At 35.0% G+C, this 22,707-nt stretch overlaps 1 protein-coding gene across 3 annotated transcripts in view; it reads left to right on the top strand.

Annotated features, from left to right (window-relative positions):
* Positions 1 to 22,707, top strand: part of LOC140451862 (insulin-like receptor) — a 285,820-nt gene that overhangs the window by 57,881 nt on the left and 205,232 nt on the right. For all 3 annotated transcript variants that reach the window (XM_072545775.1, XM_072545773.1, XM_072545772.1), the window contains exon 2: positions 16,850 to 16,878. The gene's annotated coding sequence lies outside the window, so the exon portion shown is untranslated. The remainder of the gene's footprint in view (positions 1 to 16,849; positions 16,879 to 22,707) is intronic.

Here is a 22,707-nt window from a genome sequence, read left to right as displayed (position 1 = left end):
AGATGGTCAGAACTTGAAAAACATTATATTCAGTGTTCAAGACTCGGTATCAAAGCCGAGTTTTTTGAGATGTATGATAAAACTCCCCTTGACTTTTTTCAACTATTTGTGAATGACGATATTATTGATTGGATTGTGCAAGAAACTAATCGATATGCATGTCACGGTTCAAAAGCTAGAATTCATAAGTGGGTAGATACAAATACCGAAGAAATAAAGACATTCTTGTGTGGATGGGATTGCAAAGATTGCCAAAATTGTGTTCATATTGGTCAAAAAATCCATTATACGAAAGCAAAGTAAAGTGTCTTATGTCGCGTAATCAGTTTGAATTATTACTTGCCAATTTACATTTTAGTGACAATGAAAATATTAATTAAGGACTTCGACTATATAAACTATCACCCCTATTGGAGAAATTGGTATTAAATTTTCAGAGAGTGGTAGTGCCAGGGGAAGAACTCTGCATTGATGAAACTGTAGTTCCCTTTAGGGGACAACTGTCATTTCGGCAGTATATCAAAAATAAGAGACATAAATTCGGGATGAAGATATACAAACTCTGTTTGGATGGAGGTTATACTTATGATCTACAAATTTATTGTGGTAATGATAAAACTGAAAATATGTCAGTTCCGGATAGTGTTGTGTTTAGTTTAGCTAATAACTTATTAGATGTTGGACGTACTATATACACAGACAATTTTTATACTAGCGTTACATTAGCACATAGGTTGCTAAACAAAAATACAAATTTGGTGGGAACTTTGTGGCAAAACAGGAAACTTAATCCTGAAGAAGTGACAGGTGCAAAATTAAAGAAAGGGGAGATTATTGGGATGGAGAGTAACACAGGTGTAGTAGTAACTAAGTGGAAGGACAAACGCGAAGTGCTTATGCTGAGTACAAAGCATACTGCTGAAATGGTAGATGTCCATCAAAGGGGAGGAGTTGTTGAAAAGCCAGTTTCTGTTGTCGACTGCAATAAGAGCAAAGGATTTATAGATATATCCGACCAACTAAAGTCTTACTCTACAGCATTACGAAAATCAGTGAAATGGTATCGTAAAATAGCCATTGAGCTTCTTCTAGGGTCAGCTATTGTCAACGCCTATATAATTTACCAAAAAGTAACCAACAGTAACGTGTCCATCACATCTTTCAAGGAAGAGTTGGTTTGTCAACTGGTAGATTTCACTAGACTAACTAAGCCGGAGCAATATATGCCACATGCTCGTGAAGGTCACCATATGGAAGAAATGCAAAGTTCGACCAGAAGAAGATGTGTCACATGTTACGCAAAAAATTCAACAGATAATAGTAGAAAATTTGCACAGACTAAAACTCCGTTTTCTCGTTTCAGGTGCATTCAGTGCAATAAATTTTATTGTATGACATGTTCATTCATGTAATCTATAGACATTTGAAATATTATTTTTTTCATTTATTTCTTAACTAGAAACATGTATTGCTAATTTTTAACGAACATTTACTGATCTTTTGCATTAAAAATAGTTGTTTACCTTATATATAAATAAAACTGAGTTTCAAGCTACATAATAACATATTGTTTTATTGCTAGACACTAGTATCCTAAAAATACAGGCTAAATATATAAAAGAGTTCACCAGGCCACTGAGAAACTGTATTCCAAATAAATGAATGGGTACTGTGAAGCGCGGATGTACCACGTAGCCTGAAATACAGTAATGGTATGAGATGCACACTTGCTTCTCATGGCGTCTAACGTGTTAATATCCAATGAACAGCAAATAATTAGCAATAAAATGTACCCCTTTTCCCTGCCGAGATATAGCTATGACTATTCTGTAAAGTTAGTATACCCACTGTTTCCCGGTAACGGAAACAGCAATAAATTTTTTCTTTCCGTACTAAATTAACAAAAATGGATATGCTGTATAGTAAAGTGGAGCATTGGCTGCCGAGTGTCTAGCGATAATCCAACACAGTTAAACATATCCTCGAAGAATATAAATAATAATTCATTGTTATGTACGTAAGTAGAAAACAATCGACCGATTAAATCGTACTTACAATGGGAGTTCCAAAATGATATCAACGCACGCTTTTCATTAAAATTGATACAGTAAACAACATTGCGAAAGATGCTTTCACAACCAATGCTGCCTTTACTCAAAAGATATAAAAATCAATGGAAACAATAAAACTTAATAAAATTATTTATTTTAATTTTTTTTATTAGATGTTGACAATACTAGAAGACTGAAACAAGGAGTTATCTGCAATTTTTATATCGTTGCAAAGGAAACAATAAATTATTAATGTAATTTTTAATAACTTTACAAAATTTGAAGGTTTGGCAATAAACTACAAAATTATATGGCGAAATGAACTAGGCGGCAGTGCAGGCGCAAATATACATTTACCAAATCAATGATTTTAAGGGTATTTTCAATTAAAGTTGCTGAAGTCATATTTACAAAAATGTTTCCAACACATAGTTTGAACTTATGACTAGAATAAAAAACAGAAAACCCATTTGTATGAACATTTGTGTGAACTTCGTGGATCTTCTAGGCCCCCATTTAGGTATATTGACGTCTGCTCGAGTGGGTACAACACATTGGGCGCTTATCTGCTCTATATGACAACAAGTATTATATTTCCTATAAATCCTTGCAGCATGGACGTAGCTGGAAGGTTATTGAGGGCTTAGCATCCTCCAGAAACTCTAAATTCAGGTTTCCCTTCCTGGACCAACTCATCATACTACCCACTTTTTCCAAGGTTTCACACTGTACTCCGACTCGCATTTTGACTCCACAGAAGACTGTCAGAAAAAAAAGGGCAAATGAAAAGAAGATTCGATAAAATAAGTAAATAAAAATTAAAGAAATTGATGTTCTTGGGATAACACACCAATTAAGTTTTCCGATAAATAAAATCGAAGTACAAAAACTAAAAAAAAAGTCACTAAGTATGCAATAAATCCTAAATAAGCGAATTAAATAAAAAAAAAATACGAAAATACTTATCTTTGGAATAGGGTTGTCCAAATAATATTGATTTCGGAACCGGGAAAGCAAGAGGAGCTTTTATAGATCATTAATTTTTTTGAAACCAGCGTGGAAGAATTGGGTAAGCCATAGTCACAAACTAAACTAATATAATAATAGTCCCTTATACTTCTAGTACTCTTCAAGAGTATAGCAGAAGAGGCAGATATTTTTGCGACTATGATATACAAAGAAGATGATAGAGCCAGTGCTAAGCTTGAGCCTCCTATTATTACTCCTGGCTTTACCAAATTACTCATTTTAGTTTGAATCGAGCTGAAGTCTTTAATTATTTAACAAAATATCTAGATTTTTTCCCAGCGCTGGTATTAGAACCAAGCCTTCTGCGTGAGAGTCAGACACTCTACTGTTTCAGATCTTTCTCTCTTTAATCCTGATCCCCCGGAGGGAGTTTAGTGGTGATCGTGATGTCGTGTATGTCCGTCTCCAAAACTTTCTATCTCTGGTCATTTTCTTTAACTCATGCGTGGATCTTTTGCATATGATTTGATCGATCCATCTTGTTGGGATCTTCCTCGTGATCGTCGGTCTTCTACCTGTCGTTGGATAACTCTTCCCAAACGGAGAAATACATCGCAGAACAAAAACAACAGACGTTATCGAAAAAATCGCGTCGCTAAAATGGAATTGGGCAGGATACGTCGCCAGATTATCAGACAACCGATGGATAAAACGTATTGTCCAGTGGAGACCAAGACAAGAATCACTACGGAGCAGAGGACGCCCACCAATCAAATGGACTGACGACATGAAGAGTGTTAGCAGTAATTGGATGCAAACCGCACAAGACATAGACAAATGGAAAGAGCTGAGAGAGTCCCATGTACAGCAGTGGACGCATACAGGTGGATGATGATGATGATGTATTAAATAATTGTGAAGACAGTATACATCCTTGTCTGAAACCTTGTTCTGGATGGAGTACGTTTGAGAGTGTGTCAAGCACTATAACTGTTCCAGTAGTATGTTCGTATAGATCAGTTATAAGCGAAATTATGTACTGTGGTACGCCTACTTATTTTAGTATCTGCCATAAGTGTTGCCGTTTGAGCCTGTCGAACACTTTTCGATATTCTATAAAACAAATGTATAGTGAGATATTGAATTCTCTAGATTATTATTTTTCTTGTTTTCGTTTGAGCTACCGTTTCTCTAAAAGAAGAAAATATAGTCTTTTATCGGTTTTTTTATATATTACAAGATTTTTATAAATTCTAGCATACAGAATTAGACCTTTTCGTGATGGAGGAATTGTTCATGCTCGATCCTAATCTACTCTGTGACAACCTTGTGCAAGCTAAGAATGGCTCAACTTCAAGTGTCAAGCCTTCCAGGTTTCATCAGCCTTCTCCCTTCATGTGGAAATCTTCCGGGAGTGACCATCCATTTCGTCAAGATGCTTATGCGACAAAACAGGACCATGGTCCAACAAACAAAAACCGTGATAAAGTTGAGCAAGGACTTAAATGTTCAGAAGACGAGGATGAGGGACGCAGTGAGGAAAAGATTTAATTATTTAGTGTGAAGTAAAGCTGACTGCAGGTGCTAAAACCGATCAGAAAGCTACAAACAGAGAGATTTCAAGTCGCCGTGTGGAAATATCTGCGATGGCAAACTACCCTCTTTACGTACAATCTACGCGAACGTTTTTGGCTAATAGTTTAGGGCCATGGACTTGATAGTGATGCTAAGTAACAAACCAACTTTCCGGTTTCACAATTTTGTCGTAAAGTAACGAGCATACCCCATTTCTTGAGTTTTCCTTTGGATCCTTTATTGACCCTCAATCTTGCACATTCTGGTAATGGAACGCCCATGGTTGCAGATCTGTCTCTTGTTCTTTTATTTTCCCCGCAACCCTGTATTGTGAACTTTTTAAGGACATTTCTTCGAAAGACATCTAAAATATGCTATTATTTACTCTGTTATATGTGTCCTTAAACCATTTTGTAGGGTTTTAAGGTCAATAAAATCGTTTAAATTAATTTTTTTAGAAACAGTTATTTTTGAAAGGGTTGTAGTTGAAAAGGCTTGAACGAGTCACTAATCACGAGTGTATGCAAACTTTGAACGGCCATATCTTAACCAATTTTTGTCTTACAGAAAAACAATAAAATCAAAATGTTGAGAAAACCAAAACCTATATTTTTACTGTTCGATATTTTTCGTATCACTAATACTTTTTAAGTTATTTTAAAAAAGGCATTTTTTTCAAAATTTCAAAAAATTTTTTTACTATAAAACCCAATTTTATCAAAAATAAGCACTTTGAACCGGCCAAACTAACAAATCATATAAACAATACAAAAATAAAGTAAATTGTAAAGCGATAACGATTAATTTGATTTGGGGTGATAATTAGGGGATGATTTTCGCGATTTTTGTACCACAAAAAGGGACCAACTTTGTTTTGTGCGTAACTCGCTTAGTTTTTATGCTAAAATCTGTTTTAAAAACAAAAATAAAGCTTTTTAAACACTTTAAAAATGTCTTGATGAGTTTTCCCAGAAAAGTGCTTTATTTTTTGGTTATTTCACGTTGAAATATTCGATTTGGAATTTGACAAATAAGAACCTACTTTTCATGAGCTACTTACTCTGCTTCTGCTTAATTTACAGGCTTCAGAAATACATCATTTTTTTTTTGTTTTTTAGTGAACTATAAGTTACATTTTTACTGAACAAGAATATTTTTTCGATAAAATACTTACTTTTTGAGTTATTTGTGAAAAACCGTCTGAAAACGTGTTTTTTGTTTGAAAAATAAACATTTTCACTCTAAAATAACTCGAAAGAGTGTTGACTTAGTGCTCCTTAAACTCTAGAACAAAAGTTACTTAAAATTAGTGAATTTATCCATTTCCGGTCTTATTTTGAACGTATATTTTTTCACCCCCAAGAAGGCGTAATTTTCATCCCTCAAGTAAAAGTAAAGGCAACCCTGGGCTCAAATCCAAAGGTGAAGTAGAGGATAAGAGGAACCTAAATCCAAATTTTTAAGCAAATCCGTCGTGACGAGAAGAATTTCACTCCAAAACAGTCATTTACCGGCGTATATATCACTAAATGTAATATTAAATTCATGGACAGGTTTCCTATCCTCTGTGAGTGACATATTTAAATTAAGTTTAAGTATGATGTTAAATACACTTACAAATACTACTAATCACTCTAACAAAAATAAAATATACAAATAGTACAATTTTAACTATTAATAGATGTCAATAATTCACGATTTTATTGACTAACCAGAGCCGAATCCATCCATACTTTTTATTTCAACGTATCTCTGAATAGACCTGTAAATTTTATTGTCTTTGTCGTCATGAAAATTCTGGAAACTTTCAACATCAATCGTATATTAGTTAATATGTAATTTTTGGTTAATTTTATTGCGTGGTTCGGTTTTATGTTGTGGTCCTTATTAGTACCGATTTTACATTTTTATATTTAAATTTCAGTTTTATTTAAATTCCAGAAAAAACCTTTATTGACAACATGTGCTATTCTTCGCACTTGAAAGGTTAATTACGTAAATTGTAATATTGAATACTCGTTTCATCTAATGATGTTCCGTTTTGTACCTACATTAGGATGGGTAGATCCCCAAAACCGTTGAAGTGATATTCTACCTGAAAGATATATTTTGATTTATTTTTTAAACAATCATAAAAAGTGAACAAATTATTTTTTGTCTATTTGCGAGTTTTCAAATTAAAATGCATAAACAATAATTGGCCGAGATAATTGCATAAAACCCTTATTTTTGCATTGATTTATAACTTTGTTTTTTGCATAATTAAATCTAATATGACTACTTGAAATTATGGCAATTAATAAGTTATTGAAGTGCGCTAAATCTCAGCTTGATCGACCAAATAGTTCGTAAGTTATTCAATTTGTTTATCCCAGATAGCGTTTATTTAAACAACTGTACTTGATCAAACAGTACTCTAGAGATATTTGACAGATCGCAATTAATTCTTCGATGCTTCAATTTTAAGATATATTAAAAAAAATTTTTATCAAAATTGTCATTAAAAAATCTGTTCGAAATAAGAACTTTTTAGTTTATAAACATTTATGTGATAACTTCGATATTTTTTATGCCACGCGCTTGTAAATATGCTCACTGAAAAGATGGTGAAAAAACATATCTTAAAAAAAAATGGGACGAATAGGAACCAATATGGCAATTTTTTTTCTTAAAATCCTATTTCAAGTGTTGATTAATATCAAGAGCTGCAAATTGAACAGAATATATACGAAGATCTAAATTTTATGATACATTTTATAGATGGCATATGTCGAAAAGGAGTAAAAAGGTATAACCCGTTAAAATGATGGTGCTCGTAAAATACCGTGTGTTTGAGCTCCGTTTTTTTAGAATGGGACTATAAACTGGGACGCGCTGAAAATATTTGCAATATCTCTCTTTCTATGGCACGAAAAAGCTTGCAAGTATCCCGGTCAATTGTTTATATATTTTAATTTTTATGAACCGAAAGAACTTTTTAAGATCTACAACTTTTATTTGAACAAGTTTTCTCTAAAATGTATAATAAACATTTCATAGGCAAAAAATATTTTTTTCAGTTTTTATGATTGTTTTAAAAAAAGACCAAGCAAAATTAGCAGTATGTCTTCAAGGATTTGTCATCGGCTATCCTTCACACACCTATTAGAACCTTTAAAAACCTGTATAAGATTTTTACATGAAATCCATTAATTTTTCACAGATTACCTGTGGTAATTTGGAAGCCAGCTTTTAAGAAAGTCTCATATTCATTTCGGATATATATATATATTTCTTACCTGGTTAAGTCCTAAAAAGACCTGCTTTAGGTATATATCGAGTTGGCGGACACTTGCCTCGCAGTTGCAAGCAATATGTTCGGCCATTTCCTCTGCATTTTCGTAGAATTTTCTTATTGCTCTGTCCACTTAGCTCATTCTCCATAGATGATATCTGGGTGAGCAATATGTAGTGAGAGCTCATGCTTTACTCTGCGTTCAGTCTTCTGAAGTTATAAGAGTATTTTTCTGTAGCGAACTGAAGAGGGCTTGCCTTTGGCTTTGGTAATATTTTGCCAGCAAACTACACTGTTCCTTTTCATGTTTTTGTGCATCCACCACTATTCGGTTTTTTCTTATATCTGCTTTGGTCCGATAAATGAAATGTTAACTCCCTCTTATCAGCAATTTAGTTACCAACAATTTCTTTATGCCCTTTCACCCATAACAAAGTTACTTTGCTGTGCTTTGCCAGTTGCTTAAGAGATCTTTGCAGTTGCAAGCTGCCACGGACTCATAAGTTGTAGACGTCAGTTTCCAGTGCGGCTCGGCGGTCTGTGATAATAAATGTTTTGGCCGAATTGAGACGTTTTTTGCACTCTAGAGCACAATAATCGATTACTAGCAGTTATGCTTAAAAATTGGAAGAGTATTTCCATGGGCTATTGACAGTATGGTATTACGACCAGTAAGCCCTATTCCTATCCCTTCTGTATTTTGACCTACCAGTTTAATACGTGAGAGCACGTATATATAGAGGACGAAGGTCTAGCATTATCTTTAAGGCTTCAGTAAAGCACGATACCATTGCACCCGTCCCGTAATTCCTACACAAGCAAGGCTTGACAGTTTACAGTTCTACAATAGTATATTAAGGTTATATTTTATTGGTGAATCGAACCAAAAGCATGTTAACATCGGCTGAGATGAAGACATATAGAATAGTGGGGCAAGGCTCTTAATTAAGAATATCTCCCTTAATAGCTGCTAATCTACATCGCAGAAATGCATAGTCCGAAGAATGAACTACTGGTCTAAATAGAAGAAAAAGAATACATTTTTGCAATTTTCCTCCGTGAATAATCAATTTTGTTTGTTAGAGAGAGTCGTTACCATGCAACAGCCAGACATTGTATACCTAGAGGTCAAAAAAAGATCTTAAAGAGAACTTCTCTTAATATACGTTTTTCACAGTCTGTAGTTCAACCACTACGACGTTGTAGGCTTTGCTCCGCTACGTTGTTGTCCCGTTTACTCTGCTTCGACGTTGTTGATTTTTCTATATAATCCAGTCATTTCAAACTCCACGTACCGTGCAAGTAAGCAGAGTCTAGGTAAAAAACAGCAATACTGTTGGCGATGATTTTTAGCTTCATACACCTAGGATTCGCTTTCACTTGTCCGTATTTGCTTTGTTGCCATCGGTATTCAGTTGTGCAAAATACCCTAACAAAAGAATGAACATTTTTCTACAAAGTCTTTCGTAAATTCGGACTGATAACTGTATCCGCTATGTTTGCATGGACGGAAACAGCGTTATGATTCTTCATGTCTGTTCTTTCGGAGTTTTTACTCAAGTACATACGCCACCATATAACATATATATCGATCGTAATACAGCGATCAGCCAGAAGTTATTATAGAAAATAACGTACACATTTCGAGATTGTCATCTAACGGCCTTTCAACTGCATCATGGTCTCCTACTAGACTTGAAATAAGCAGTAAACAGTTGGGAAACAAATTATTTCATTTCTAGAAGGCCTGCCAAAGACCAAAATTTTTATCTGGACATCGATCACTCGTCTACAGTTTGCGGTAGAGTAAGGGTATGCAAAAGATGAGGTGAACAATTTTTTGACGGCACCATGTCTTAGAATTAAAGTGTTTCTATTATGGTATTGCATGTCTTTCCACGGAAGCATATACTGACCTGTTTTTTTGTGAAAAGCGATACTTTTAATACGCTTAGATTACTCTGTTTAAAGGAGTAACATCTGAAAATCTAAACGATGACGTATGTAATTAGCTTGACATGCAGCCTACAGGATCAGCTTCATCAGTACATCCATCGTCGTAGAGCTATGCGAAAGACTCTTCAAGTGTAAAGATGGAACATTCAAAAAAAAATTGTAGAAATTTTTCAAATGCGAATTTCAGATTTGATTAGCTTCATACCACGACCGTTAAATGATGTAATTTCAGCTCTATCCCTAGAAACACATTCAGAGTTTGTACTCTTGTTCAAACTGATCAAGATTTTGTAACCATAGGAAAACAAATGATTTTTTATGATTCTGTTATTTTATTTTGTTACATTATGTACTTCTATTCAAATTAGTAATTCAATTCTCAAGAGACACATTTTGCAAAAATCTTTTTATTTTAATATCGTAGAATAACTATGTTTATATATTTTTTGTATAATATTAAACGAAGCAGTAAAATTTTCTGCATTATTGGTAAAGCCAACCCTGACCCTGAGCAAAAAAGTGCAATATTCTGCTTGACGTTATTTGCTAAACAATTAATGTAATGTGGGAAAGTGTTTTTCCGTTTTATGTATTTTATGTTTAACGCTGCAACAAGTGTACACCCGTTAGCATCTTCACATTGACGTGCCGATATGAATAAGTTTGACAGTTGTATATTTATACTGTTTGTTGAACAGAAAATTAAGTGTATATTTTGAGTACAGTGTGCATTTCGGAAGTATAGGTTTATTGTCCACATTTCTATAACTTCGGTTCGTGGAAGTAGTGCTGTAGAGTTTGAATACTGTTTATCCAAAATAGAAAAACTTCGTTAGTCAAGTAAGTAAATAAACACTTTAATGAGCGGTGAAGTTTAAAATCCAACGGTTTTCTTTTCATTTAAAATTCAACATTGTTCAAATTGTATACCGTTTAGGTTTTGATTTTTCCTGAGAGGCCGTATTTACAAAAAGCTGTGATATGTGCATGGATTGTAATGATTTGCTACTTTTGTTGTACGGTTTAAAGACGTAAGACGTACCCAGAGGAGTGTTAGGTTGTTCAATTAAAATGCAATTTGCTTTGTTACACATATGAGTAAATTTGTTTTTATGAAATCTCATACCCTTGACATTTACACCTCTTGGTTTTATGCTATTTATCTATTTTGATATAAACACATACAAACATGATATCCACGTCATATATATATATATATATATATATATATATATATATATATATATATATATATATATATGTAACAATTGTATCAATAATTATGAGAATTAAAAATTATTCAAATGTTTATTAATAGGTATTGGTATTATTTTTTTATTCCGAAATAAGCTAAATGTAAATTTATCAATTAATTTCAATACTATGTGTGTATGTAAATCAAATTATGGCACATGTGACGATCACTTAATGCTTCTTCGTCTTCCAGTGCACTGGATTGGTTGGGCAGCGTCTGTTTACACTGGGGGGTGGATGTTTTACACAAACTGGAGTGTTTCTCGCCCAGCAGGTATACTACTACTGAGTGTGAACGCCAAAATAGCAACTTAAGTCCCTTAAATCCCTTAAGTATGCTAGGGGCGAATATACCAGGAATCAGATATCGTAAAACACATTAAGATAGGACGTCTGAGGTGGGTAGGCCATGTAATGCGGATGGAGAAAACCGACCCAACTAGAAAAACGCTGCTTGATAGAATTATTGGTCAAAGAAGAAGAGGAAGACCCAGAACAAGATTCCTAGATAACATAGATCCAGATTTGAGAAATATGGAAATACGTGCTTGGCGAAGGAAGGCGATGGATAGGGACTACTGGAAAAACATTCTTGTGGAGGCTAGGGCCCACACAGGGTTGTAAAGCCAAAATGATGATGATGATGCTAGGGGCGGTGTCTACAGGATCGTATTAGTTTCCGAATATAAGACATACACACACGTTAATTAAAGAATTGAATATAAAATGAAAATAATAAAAATACTTAATAGGAAATTAGAAAATCTGTGGAGGGGTCTTGTGGGGTAGTAACAAAGGATATATTTGTGAAACTTCAACAGTCTTAGATATATTTCTCTTCCTTAATAAGGGATAATATAAATAAAAACTTTTCTTATTACATTTCCCTCCTCCATCGAAACATTCTCTCACAAGACACGCCGCTCGTCTTCTTCATTTTTATTATTTCAGCTCTGTATGAATCTGTCAAATTTATATATAGCATTTATACGGGATGGAACTCTAAGAAATGAATATACACGATATGCATCTGCAAGCCGCGCAGTTTAGTCTGCTTGTACATATAGCTTTGGCAAGGTCACTGCGACAGTATTAAGTGACTTTAGTGTTAATTGTAGTAAAATACGTGTATTTTTTATACGACCATTAAAACAAGTATCATAAACTATTACATTGCTTTAATTTGCAAAATATTTCATTCAGAATTAACTTTAATCACCAGTTAAGTTAAAATAAAAGGTATTAAAAAATATTTTAAATCAAACAAAAAGAATTACCCATTTCTATAATACTGTTGAATGAAAATTCTTCAAAAAATATTTCATTAAGTATTTCCTTCAACTACCTAACGTAATAATGGTTTAAAACGCTATCAAATTCCTAAATGTCGTGATCGTAAATTCAACATGACGGGCGGTATCCTCCAAAACTTCGATAACCTTCAGTTGGTGTTCAAAATTTTGAGATATTCATTTAAGGTGATCATAATTTTCTGTTCCATAGAATTCTGTGCCATAAAAAACTATTGTGGGTTAACTCACAAAGCGAAGTGACCACTGAATATTTGTTTTGTCTGTTCATATTATTCGCTGAAGAATAATTTCAATTATTTACACTAACCCGCCAGAGACGCCACATAATCCTTATCTGAAAATACAAGAGATTAAAAGACCCTCTCATGAAATTAGAATATAACCGTCGATCTGCAAGAGTGAGACTGGAGTCATTACAATTAAACGACATCAGTGGATTCGTGTCACCTACCTTTCAATTGCAGAGAGGGAAGTAAATTCTGGAACATAGTGTAACTCCTAATCAGACAAAGAAGAAGACCTATATCTCATCTCTTATGAGATATAGGTCTCTTATACTGGCTCTGCCGATAAAAACGCTATCAGGGAGCTGTGCAACTTTAACTAAAATACTGATGTTGATCCCAATAGCATCCACAGATGCCTAAAAAAACTTATACACAGTATATTCCCACTAATCACAAACTGAATCACTACTGAAACTACTGTTTGAAAAATAGCAAATACATTCAATGCCCAAAAAACAAATGAACAATGTTGAATCTGTTACACACATTTTACTCTTAAATAGTATAAACATGGTTTACGGGAGCTTTTTCTCCTAAAGGAAGACAACGACGTCCCTGAGTTTCAATTTTGATTCTAGTCACTCCACTTAAAATGCATTGAGTCCGCATCACCCAAGTCAACAATTTCAGACATTTTTTGGTAATATTTACATGCTTAGACGTCCTTTCCAGACATCCGTAGGCTTTTGGTCAGGTCGGGCATAAAGGCTTGAAGGGCCTGGGCCCTACATAAAGTTAAACCATCCGGGGAAAAATCACCTATCCCACCCATTCACTCCAGGAACGGGAGTCTCGCAAGGTCTTTTAAATCGCGATCAATGTCAAAGTAACTTGGTTGAAAGTTCGTGGCCAGAATGAAGAGTTTCACTCAATCCCACTAACACCCAGGCCAACCTAAATGACCAATGAGAAGATCACGTGGTCGATAAACCCGGTCCATTAGAAAGGGATGTAGGAACTGCTTTGCATCAGTTTTCTCTGTTGCACTGGGGGAACGCGACTATATGGCAGCAGTCAGTCTATTCATATTATACAGTTTATTATACTACATTAAGTTTTGGATTAGATATTGTAAATACAAAAAGCGCTAAAATCATACATAATAACATAATTGTAATTCTCCGATCCCCTCCGCTCCGACACCTAGACTCCTAGACAGAAAACGAGAAAACCGAAAACCATTTAGTAAGACATAACAACGCAAGGGATATGCAACTCCGTCCGTCGATTTTTGTTTTGCTTACGTACACCCGGTTCATTTCTTATAACATAAACTTGATAAAAATACACTGACCATTATAAGGCGGTGCATTTGTATCCGTTTTTAATAATGTGAACAATTTTTTGTGGTTGAATTAAAAATTAAAAAGCACATTTCTTTAAAAAGATAAAACAAAAAAATACTCTTATTGAAAATAAAAAATAATTCATAATAAAATAAAACATAATTCTTTACGCCCTACAGAAATGATTGAAATATTTGACCTTGTACGGCTGAACAGTATCCCAATCTGTCATAAAAACTTCTGCGGACAGATGTAAGAGTTTCTGCTATAATAGAATTGGAGACTTCTCTTATTCGGTTTCTTAATTCATCCAAATTTTGGGCTCTAGCCTCAGGATGATCGTAGATGATGCTTTTTAAATGTCCCTAAAAAAAGAAGTCCATGGGTGTAAGATCTGGAGATCGCGCAGGCCACTTAATATCGCCTGTTCCACTGATAACTCAATTCGGGAAAATATTGTTTAAGTACTCGTTAAATATTCGAGCGTTGTGAACTAAACAGCCGTCTTGATTGAACCAAACATTCTCCAGATTTACATCAGGAAGATTGAGAATAGCGGGAAGAACATGGTTCTGTAACAAATCGAGGTATACTCTACTATTCAAGTTGCCCTCAAAAAAAAATGGACCTATTATGTGCTCTCCTAAAATGCCAGTCCAGACTTTAACTTTTTAAGGACGTTGAGTTCGGTAAACAATACTTCAGTGCTGGTTTTCCCGCGCCCAATACCTCGTAATGTAAAGATTGTGTCTCCCTACTAATGAAACAGAAGATTCACCAGTAAATAAAATGTTTTTAATAAAATTGGGTTCATCATTAGCCTTCGTTATCCGAGTTTCACAAAACTCATTTCTTTGAAAGTAGTCGTCTGGATAAAGCTGCTGCTTTTTCGAATATTTAAAATTCTTGTAACCGTGCTTTTTCCATACTTTCGTTACAGTAACATTGCTAACATCTAACTCCCTAGCAACGCTTCTACTTGAACGTATTGAATCTACCTCGATTGTTGCACAAATTTGTGTATCCCGGTATTCTCTTTCCTTGAAACCCCCTACTCGTTGGACTGACGATCCCAAGAAAATGGATAAAAAGTACAATGGACAAAAATCAGGGAGGCCTATGTCCAGCAGTGAACGCAAAGGGCTGGGTGATGATGATGATGATCGTCGTATAAAACTTAAGAGGTTAACTATACAAGAACAAAGTAGAGATGCGGCCAATAAATCAGTACTTTTTTATATCTGATTTCAAATTCTTTCATTTTTTAACATGTTTTGTCCTGTGGAACTTTGCATTGAAGTTAGTTTATGTCCAGTAATTGACATTTGTTTCAATCTCTTATTGATAAAGGTGACTTGATCCTCCATTTTGTGGTACAATATTCTGTTTTTAAATTATGTTTTGTTGTTATTCAGGTGACCCCTAGGACATTAACCAGCCAAAGGATACAGACACCGAGTCATAAATATTGCCTTTGCTGTGCTTATTCGTCATTCAACACATGGTGAAAATATATTTTGGGCAAATTTAAGGTACCCGATTTGTTAGGAATTTTTTCCCGTCTACAACCTCACCACGACACTGAATCGGATACTACACTGTGTCATCGAGGTCGACTATTCCCTCTAGTTACGTGCTTTTATATTGTATGTTCAAATTTGAAATAAATATTTTCCTGCTAGTTTCTCTTAAGAATTTATTACGTCACCATTGTTTACGAAGTAATATCATCTTTCAATCTAAATTCGATATTAATTGTTTTGTTTACCAAATGTGTTATTAATACATATATCAAGATTGATTCTAAATTTCCTTTATCATTAGAAAACTGCTACAATAATAAATGTTGGATGTGCACGAGGCAAGATTTAATTTATTACAATTTACTGTGATACGTTGTTGACTACTTCTTCCATTAAACATCTTCTTCGTAATATATTTCAACGGTTTTTCCAGAAACTGTTTTCAGAAAATATGCTGCAAGGATAAATAACTTGTTATTCAACATTAAACTTTTTTAAGGATACTAATAAGGAATCAAATTGATTACATAATGGTGAACAAGAGATTCCGTAATGGATGTATATCAGTTAAAAGTTACCCCGGTGCTGATGTATCGTCAGATCATATTCCTGTTATTGATAAATTTAGGTTTAGATTTAAAAAGGTTACAAAAAAGAATAGTAACAAAAAATGTGATATGAGAAGACTAAAAGATAACAAAGGCAGGAGAATCCGATGATATTAAAATCAAACGTGGGGTCCGACAGGGATGTATACTCTCACCCTTGCTGTTTAACATATACTCTGAGGAAATCTTTCAAGCAGCAGTAGAAGATGTTGAAGCCGGAATTCGAATTAACGGAGAATGTATCAATAACATCAGATACGCGGATGACAGTTATGAAGCTCTCCAGTAGTTAATGAAGAGAATCACAGAAGTGAGGAGAGATATGGACTTTCACTGATCATTAAGAATACAAAATGTATGATGATCTCTAAAAAGGAACAGCATGTATAACCCATGTATAGTGGAATGTGTTATTCCGTGGATTTATTGAAGTTTTTACAGATGGTCCACAATGTCACAGCCTTTTCTAAAGACAAATTGATCAAATTGTCGATAAACAAAGATTTTACTATTAACGAGTTGTTATTATAATTTTTTGGAATCACATTTTTATCAAATGTGTGTATTTACTCTTTCTATTCAAATACGATAAAAAGTTTACAACTTAGCGCAAGTCGGGCGAATCGTTTGTTTTTTCTATGTTAATATCTCCTCCCCTTCTCCACTAACGTGTAATATGACTTGTTATGTCGATGTCGATTTTTTACTGTGAAACACTATATTTTACTTTATTAATAATGTTTTTTGTTTCAGATATGTATTGCTAGAATTCCTGCTGTTTGGTGAGTTTTTTGCGTTTTGTTTGGCGACTGAGTAAATTCTTATAAATTTCCATTTAAAATTAATTCAGTAACATATTCCACTGTTTATTTTCGTAATAATGTAATCAATGGATTTGGAATGGTTAGCCCTTCAATTTCCATGATCGTAAGACTACAAGGTTATTTATCTATCAACATGTATTGCTTTGTTTTTATTGTTTAATAAGTAAGGTTAATAATTGTATATGTTACTTTGGTATATATTACCTTGTTATGCTGATAAAGATCTAGAATAAAATGCAAATATTATTCAGATGCTACAAATTGTATAGTAATAGATAGATATTTCCAAATTAATTGTAGTAAAGTGAAATATAAACACATCAATAATGTCTAAGGAACATTAAGTTTTTTTCTCATATATACAACAGTTTTGATTGGATTTTAAAAAGTGGCATACCGTTTTAATGCCTAATTAGTCAGCAATGAACTCATCTTAATTTCATTGTAATAGTAATTAAATAAAAAATGTGTGTAATACGCTGTGTTTTCTCCAGCAGCATTAACCCTACATTACTACCTGGGTACAGGTGTACCCTAGGCTGTCGTAAAAGTCCTGTAATTTTTTTACTTTTAGCAACACGGTAACGCGCGCTCGTGTAATTTCTTGTTTTAGCAGGTCAGTTGTTATCTTGCAGTCGCGAGTCATTAAGTGCTGTTGTTTAACACGTGCGTTGATTTTGGAGTTCAGCTGTACCCCGGGTACAGCTGACTAAAACCCGATAAATACGGAATTAAAATAGCATTATGTGATGCAAAAACTTTTTATCTTTTGAATGCCGAAGTGTATATCGGTAAAAATTCAACACCGGTAGGTGTCCCTGTAGCTGAATACTACACGTTGAGTCTAACAAAACCAATTCATGGGACATATCGTAACCTTACAACCACGAAGAAAAATAAAGCTGAACTCCCAGTAACGTTCATCGAAAAAAGTAACAGAAACCAAAATTCAGCTATGTTTGCTTATAGTAAAAACTTAACACTGCTTTCGTATTGCCCTCCAAAAGCTAAGAAACAAAATTTTTGTCATGTTATCCACCATGCATCCTGAAGGAGACAAACCAAATTCTACAGTGTTTTCCGAAATAATTGATTTTTATAATCGAACCAAAATCGGAGTTACACATTCGACCAGCTCGAGCATAGATATACAACTGCTCGGAAATCAAGACGCTGGCCTCTTAGAATTTTTACAATTTAATAATAGACATTAATTCCATAGTTCTGTGTAAAGATAGTGATGCCAGAGAAAAGGAATTAATACCAAACAGAAGGTCATTCCTAAAAAAACTTAGTACCGACCTAGTTAGTCCCTTGTGATGAGAGAACGGCTCGGAATCCAAACTTTGTCAAAAGAACTCCGAGCTCTTATAGAAAAAAAATTGCATATCGAGCCTGAAGTACCTAATGTAAACCAAAGGCAAACTTCTTCCGGGAGATGCGCTTTTTGTACACGCAAACAAGACATAAAATCGAGGATAACGTGCAAGAAGTGCAAAAAATACATATGTCTGAACCATCAGTCACAAGTGTGTCCAGATTGCGTTAACTAAAACTGATAATTAATTTTTGTGTTTAATAATGTGAAACCATTGTATACAACAACTTTGTACTTTTCTAAATATATTTGATTTTTTGCAAACACGTGTTTTAAATTTGGGGTACACCTGTACCCCGGGTAGTAAAATATGTCAATTTTTGATGGGTAGTAATGCAGAGTTAATTATAGCTTGACACCTCCTTGGCATGCTTAAAATTAAATGATCAATTTCGTTGGCAATGGGATCCATTCTTGTGTAATAAGATCTTGAAGACCTTGTCTAGTATGAACATTGTGCAGATGAGGTGCAATCCGTCCATGAAGGATATACCATACATGCTCGATGTGATTAAGATCTGGCGATTGTGCTGGCCACGGTAAAAGTGTAATATCTTCATTATGAAACCAATCTCTTACTGTTGCTTAAGTATGTGGCCTTGCATTATCAGCAAATCAGTACCTGCAGCAGTTGCAAATAGAAGGAAAATGGGTTCTAAGATACTAAGTATCGTAGGATTTTATTTTGTATACTGCATTCAACAGCGCTATTCCACGGTAGTTTCCACATTCTAACTGGTTTCCTTTTTTTGTTATAACCATCGAACGACCCATTAAAAACAGTAGGTGCCAATGGGTAACAATATAAGTACCTTCGAAAGTTGGGAGCCAATGTAGAACAATAAATCTCACAACTTTCTTTGAGAGCCAATGGTTAGGCTTCGTCCAGTCAGTCTCTCAGGTGTGAGAGCGTCTTATCTGAGAAGTAAACCTGAGAAATGAGTTTGACTAGGACAAATAAACCAAGATATTAACTAATCATATTTATTATACATCTTCCTCATTTCTTCAGTAGCTCCGATGCTATTTGATCCGATCTCGGCGATTTATTGTTCTTTAATTTGTCTATTGCCATTTTAATTTCTGCTATTGTTGGTGGACTCTTTTAAGTTAGACATGACTTCGAACTCCCGTTTTACACCTATAATGTCTGAACATCTTCATGGATTTTTGGTTCCAACCCTTAGAATCTCTAAATGTCTAGTCAGATTGCCGGTTTTAGATACTGAGCTTGTGTTATTCTTAAGGCACTTTCTAGGGCGATCCTTAATACCTTTATATATAGTGAAGAAAGGTCATTACTTCTAAGTCTGTTGTAGGAAACGATCTCATTACACTTGTGAGTTCTTTGCAAGCGAGTCTTTGCACTTTTTGCAATTATATCATTGTCTTTTGTTGCGTCTTTCTATCACGAAAAGATAAAAGAGAAGTGCAGTGTTAAAAGTAGAATTTAAGAGAGTGGGCTCCAGTTAACTATTTAGAATATCTGTAAATTATGCAGAATTATCAATTGACATACTGATATCCAACCTCGAATAGGAGATATTCTGTTTGTTTTTTACTATATTTTTTTATAAATCAGCTATTTTGAAGTAGTTAGTATAGTAGACCTATAGATTTGTGTTAATTTTTCGCAATAGTTGTAGATTTGATAGATTTTTAGCCGACTATCAAGCTTTTTTGAGTTAAGACCTTGCTTTTACATATATTGAAACTTTTTCCTCGCTACGCAGTTTATGATCGCTCTTTAAACCTTTTCCGGTCCTTGCTCAGCTTCATCGCGCTTTTTCTGATAATTTATTAATGTAATCCAGTTCCATAGTTACAAGATATGTGCGTCGGTTTTCTTTATTCGTGGTCCATTCTTGTCCCACAAAAAGCTAGATGGTCATTACCGTCAGAACACCGCATGAAACCTGGGCCTGGGTGTGTACTGATACCTTTCACCAGGTGTTGTCCTTAGTCGTACTCACCTCATAGAATGAGCGACCAGGACGAAGGAGGAGTTGCCGTAGCTGCATCTTAAGCATCTCTAAATATTATTTTCAGTTTTTTTTTTTGTATATTTTTATTTGGACTGATCTTCATCATATCTTCTACTTCATTTTACTTTTTTTGTTTTGTCGAGTAATGATCATTGATGAGTAATGAGTAATGAATGGTATTCTCTTTCATTTGCCGTAGCAGATGTGGACTATAGCAGTAGGTACGTGGCATGTGAAAATTATTGGACTGCATTGATTTCGCTAAGGTTTTATGCTTCTATTAATTTAAGTGGAATTTTTTCCCTACTTGTTTTATTTTGCTTCTCTTCTGTCATGCTTTGACGATGAGAAGCATAGGTAGAGCAAATTTTGATTTTCATATTTGCCATTTTTTTAGTAAATGTCCTGTTCACGTAGTGGCATTTTAATTTCTTTCATTTTTCTATGATTTTGTTTTTTCTGACGGTGTAATTACTACGTAATCACTTGTTTCACTACATAATCCATGTGTTTCTACTTCAATTACTTTCTTTTCCATAACCTACCATAAACTATTTAATGACCTATTCGCTAAATTTAAACTGGTTTACTGCGGCGTTTCTTTGTAGTACATTCTAATATATATATATAACTCGCTCTTAACAAGTAAAGACATTTTCTGACTATTTATATAGACAAGACAAGACTGACCGTTTTAACCTTGTTTAAGCTTTATGCTTCTTCAAGGATAGTTAAAATTTTTATAAAATTGGTGCTTTTCAGCGTGTGACTTTGTGGGTCCTAGACTGGGTGCCGCCGCCAAAAGACAGGAGTGTAGCATCAGAGAAGCACGTCCCCGGCCGACGAGAAGGGGAAACAGGGGCCGCTGAAGCTGCTGTCCACCGTCCAGGATCCAAGCCCGTTACGAAGTACAAGTTCCATGGAAAAACGGTTCCTTTCAGAACTTTGTTTTGGCCTTTTATTAAGGTTGTTTTGAAATCGCGTGGAGGATAGCTGTGGCTGTGTCCTCACCTAGGATCAGGTATCATTGTGCAATGAGATTGGGAAACCACAGAAAACCAATCTCCCCCTGTCCTTGTTAGATTTATTCGACTCTGAAGGAGTGTGTGTGGTGCTCACGTGTATGATGTGTGTGTTTGAAAATGATAAGTAGGGTGAATTTTGTTTGAAATGTTTACTGTGAGCTGTTTGTAAAGCTTTGTGTAATTAGTAAATGTGTGTATTTATGTTTGTATAGTGTGGATGTGTTTAGTATCGGAGTTGTGTGAAGGTTTGGTTGATTCGGTTGTTGAAGTGGGATGTTGTTATGGCATATCCATATAAGGCATTGGAGATTTGGTTAATTGTGCGGATGGTAGCGCTTCTCTTTTCAGGGAAGACGTTAAAGAGGGTCATGGATATAAAGTGAATGAGGGATTTCATATCGGAGGTTAGTTCGTAGTATGGGATTTGTTTAGGAGTGTATAATGGTTGGGTTTGTTCGTAATTATCTGGGAAAGTATTTCTGTGAGGACATCTAGGTGAAAAGGCGGGATGAGGGCCACTACAGTTCGGGCATTTGGGGGCAGATATCTGGGGGCAAGCAGAGGATCTGTGATTTTGTCCGCAATACGGACATATGTTCGATTTTTCGGGACATTCATTATGGAAGTGTCCGCTTTTGCAGCATCTCGAGCAATATTTAGATCGGATTGGGACGGTATTGCCAGATCTCGCAATCTCGCAATTAAGCCGTTCGCCCTCGATCTTGATACCACCCGAGAGTGCATCAGCGAACTTAGTTTCGGAGTTTGTGAAAACTCGAATATATGAGGTAGGTTGATTAGTGGAACGGGCAATAATGCGAATCGCTTTTGTAAAAGGAAAATTTGTCTCGGATAAGTTATCCTCGATATTTTTAATGGTCAAGTTTTTATTGACGCCGGCTATTACGAATTGATAGATAGGTGAATTTTTTGGAGCGGGTGGTGGATTGTGGGATTTGCTGATTGAACTAGCAGAAAGTAAGATTTTGTCATCTTTTGTGGCTTTTCGGAGTTTTGCCGTGATGTCGCGTTTATCAAGGATTTTAGTGGTTCGCAGGGAGGCTGCCTGCTGTGACGGGAAGACTTTTATAGAGTCCAAACTTGGGATGAGATTGAGGTCTTTGATTAGTCTGAAAAGTGGCCTCTGCTGACAGATATCTGAGGGGATTTCCTCGATTCTGTAGTTATATATGGTGGGAGGTTGCTGAGTGATAGGAATGTGGAATTGTGGGATGGTTTGTTGGGATGTGACAGGAGATTGTTCAGGTGTGTGTATGGGTGGTGGTGTAGGTGGAGTTTGTGCTGCTGTGATGTCTTGTATTGAAGTAGGTGTGTGTTGAGTGTGTTCGGTGTAGTGTGTGGTGAGATTAAGGATGGGTGGATTGCGGGATGGGATGTC

This window comes from Diabrotica undecimpunctata, chromosome 10 (assembly GCF_040954645.1).
Source record: "Diabrotica undecimpunctata isolate CICGRU chromosome 10, icDiaUnde3, whole genome shotgun sequence".
Lineage (NCBI taxonomy): Eukaryota > Metazoa > Arthropoda > Insecta > Coleoptera > Chrysomelidae > Diabrotica > Diabrotica undecimpunctata.
Note: the sequence above shows the minus strand (reverse complement) of the source record. Positions and strands in the feature narration are given on the sequence as shown.